Raw genomic sequence first — 3984 nt, forward strand, 5'->3', positions numbered from 1 at the left:
AATAAAATATGTGATTTTCGCTCTGAGTTGATTCAGAGATAAATTTGAGCCTGATGTTTCTCCCCTGAATAGTTGACCACCCCTGAAGTCTGAAGTTCTATGAAGATAGACCTTTAGGCATTCTACTGGACATAGAGATGCCTCTTCTTTCAGAGGGCAGATTCTCCAGGGACCCCACCTGTTGGTGGATAACTCATTCTTGGCGAAAAATGTAGGATCCGGAACAGGTTCAGTTCTCCCCCATCCAGGAACTGAACACGACCTGCCTCTCTCGAGAGGGCTACAATCTCACTAACCCTGGCCCCGGACGCGAGTGCAAATAGGAAAATAACTTTTTGTGTCAAATCCTTTAACGCACACTCTTTATTGCTCAACAGAGAAGCGAAATGAAGAACTTTGTCTAAAGACCATGAAATGGGCTTTGGAGGTGCTGAAGGTCTGAGCCTAGCGCAGGATTTCGGGACTTTTATTAAAGATCTCGTTACCTAGGTCGACCTGGAAGGCATATAGAATGGGTCTTGTCAAAGCAGACTTACACGCTGAAATCGTGTTAGCTGCCAATCCTTGACCATGGAGGTGGATGAAGAAAGATTAAGCAGAAGTCTGTCAAGATCTCCTGCGGATTCTTCGCCTTGACAAAAGGCCACCCATTTTCTCAAAGATGACTCATATTGCCTTCTAGTAGATTTGCACTTATATTCCTCAAGGAAGTCTATGCTGGCTTTCGAAATCCCGAAACGCTTTCTCACCGCTAGGGAGAGAAAATCATGAGCTGTAGGGTCCGGGTTTTCTGTAATGAAGCGCAGACAGTTGACTTCTGGACTCGCTGGGTCAGAACTGGATCTGGTAGTGGTACAAACTTCAGCTGCAGTTCCAATGCCAGGGGGAACCACACGCTGTTTGGCCACTTGTGGGCCACTATTGCCGCTACCCCCTTGAAGGATCTCAGTTTGTTGAGGACCCTCAACAGAAGGTTGTGAGGAGGGAACAGATAAATCTTGGACCATCTGTTCCAGTCGAGGGACATCGCGTCCACTGCTTCCGCTAAGGGGTCCTCGTACGGGGACACGTACAGGGGCAACTTCTTGTTGTCTTTCGTCGCAAAGAGGTCTATCTGCAGTTCTGGGACTTGATTCAGAATGAAGGAGAATGATCCTGCGTCTAAGGACCATTCCGACTCTATCGGTGTGAACCTGGATAGAGCGTCCGCCGTCACATTGCGGACTCCTTGAAGGTGAACTGCCGACAGGTACCACTTCTTCTTTTCAGCCAATCGGAAGATGGCCAACATCACCTGGTTGAGAGGTGGTGACCTCGATCCTTGTCGATTCAAGCATCTCACAACTACCTCGCTGTCCATCACCAACCTTATGTGGATCAAGTGACGCGGGGAGACTTTCTTTAAGGTAAGGAGCACTGCCATAGCTTCTAGAAAGTTTATGTGAAAGGTCTTGAATAGCTTGGACCAAGTCCAGTGGACTTTTTTCCGATGAGAGTGACCTCCCCATCCCTCCTTCGAGGCGTCTGAGTGAATCGTCACCGACGGGGGAGGTGTCTGAAGAAGAACCGAATTCTTTAGATGTCTGGCTTGGGACCAAGGCCTGAGAAGAGTACTTAGCCGAAGCGGAACTGGTCTTCTCAGATCTCTTCGCGCGTTTGATGCATAACTTCTCCAAACTCCAGTTGCATCCTTAAGCTGTGCTCTTAGCACTGGGTCTGTCACCGAAGCAAACTGGAGAGAGCCCAATACCCTCTCCTGCTCGCGTCTTGATATCCTTTCGGAATCTAGAAGTCTCTTGACAGAACCTGCTATCTCCTTCCTTTTCTTCGCCGGGATGGAGAAACGGTGTGACAAAAGGTCCCAGTGGATTCCCAGCCACTGGAACTTTTGAGATGGAGAAAGTCGAGACTTTTTTCTGTTGATCTTGAAGCCTAGGTACTCTAGGAACTGGAACCTTGCAAGCATTCTGTCTCAGATGCTGGCCACACCAACCAGTCGTCCAGGTAGGCTACTACCTGAATTCCCTTTAGGCGTAATTGTTTGAGAGCTACGCTCGCAAGCTTCGTAAAAATCCTTGGGGCTATGTTTAGCCCGAATGGCATGGCTCCGAAGGCATATAGTCTTCGTTGTAGCCTGAACCCTAGGTAGGGGGAGAGTCGACGGCTGATTGGAATGTGCCAATAGGCGTCTGACAAGTCTATAGAGACGGAATATGCCCTTTGGGCAGTAAGGTCCTTATGTGTTGCAGTGTTAGCATTTTAAATTTGCAATTCACTATGAACTTGTTGAGTGGCGACAAGTCCAGAATGACTCTGAGCTTTTCCGAGTCTTTCTTGGGAACACAAAACAGCCTCCCTTAGAAATTGATGGGCTTCACCCTTCCGATCACCTTTTTTCTCCAACAGTTCTTGAACGTACTCCTCCAGAACGGGGGTGGAGTGTTGGAAAAACCGAAGGTACGGGGGTGGAGTGCTGTACCAGCTCCAGCCCAGTCCATTCTTGAGTAGGCTGTGGGCCCAGGGATCGAAGGTCCACCGTTCCCGAAATTCAGAAGTCTCCCTCCTACCAGTATCATCTCACTTGGACTGCCGTCCTGAGGTCTTGCCTCTCTGCCCACGACCACCCCTGAATCCCCTTCCCCTTGAGGGGCGCCTAGACGAGCCTCTGGCTGCTCCTCTAGGCTTTGCTCGAAAGGAAGTAGAATACCCTTCGAACGCTGGGGTGAATGCCGTAGACTGTGTCGACATGGCCTGGTGTACCCACTGAAAAGTGGTCGGGGTTTGTGCCACGATCTGGGGCACTGGAGGCAATGGCAATTGCAGTTGCTGTTGCTGTCTAACAGGCTTGGCTGGCCGAGACGGTAGCCTAGTCCTCATAGTCTTCCTCTTTGGTTGAGGACCCTCATCCGGGGAAGACTTTCTTTTGATAGCCAGGCCCCACTTCTGGAGAAGGTTTCTATTCTCCAAGGCGGCCTTATCAACAACTTCTTTGACCAAGTCGGTAGGGAAAAGGTCTTTTCCCCAAATGTTGGAGAAGATTAGTTTCCTTGGCTCGTGCCTCACCGTAGCCGAGGTAAACACGAACTCCCTACAAGCTCTCCTTGCCTTGACGAAGCCGTAAAGTTCCTTTGTCACTGTGGCCAGATGAGTCTTGGCCCCCACCATGAACATTTCATGGACCTTGGGGTCACTTGCCATCGTCTCGAGAGTAGTCTGAAGAGACATTGAGGCGGCCAGTCTTTCTTTTATCTCGAACTCTCTTTGCAAAAGAAAGTCAGACAGCTTAGAGAGGTCCTCGCCGAACTGACGTCCGGCAATATCAGCCTCCAACTTTCCAACTGAGAACGTAAGATGGACGTCCTTCCAGTCTTTGTGGTCCATAGGCAGGGCCAGCGACAAGGGTTTACACTCCTCCAGGGAGGGGCAAGACTTGCTGGCCTCGATTGCTTTTAGTACAGCCAGAAACCCTTTCTGTAAAAAGGGGAAGGCTCTAGTAGGCGAGGACACAAAGGAAGGGAGCTTCCTATTCAATGCAGCTACCTTTGAGTTAGAGAAGCCCCTCTCTTTCATCGAGGATGAAAGTAGAGCTTGAGCCTTAGCATGGTCCATCACTATGACCTCCTTCGGCTCTGTCTCCTCCTTTGAAGCTGGTTCCTTCCTCAGCCGGACATAACAGTCCGGATATGATGCCTTGCTGGGCCAGAATTCCACCTCCAGGGGAACTGAGCCCAGCTTATCCGAGATGACGATCTTTCCAGTCGTCATCAGCATGTGCTCAGCATACCTCCATGGGTTAGCATCTGAGCACAAGGGAAGGTCTTTCACATTGAGCTTTTTCTGGGGCCCATGTGATTCTACCAGGCACTGCATCCGCAGTTCCATTGCAGCCGCCTTCTCCTGATTCTCCTTCTGCATTTGTTGGATCATTCAAACAATAAAAGAGAAGGCCTGTCCCAGCTCTACTGGGAGACCAGCCGATGTTGA

Source organism: Palaemon carinicauda, chromosome 14 (genome assembly GCF_036898095.1).
Source record: "Palaemon carinicauda isolate YSFRI2023 chromosome 14, ASM3689809v2, whole genome shotgun sequence".
NCBI classification, from domain to species: Eukaryota; Metazoa; Arthropoda; class Malacostraca; order Decapoda; family Palaemonidae; genus Palaemon; species Palaemon carinicauda.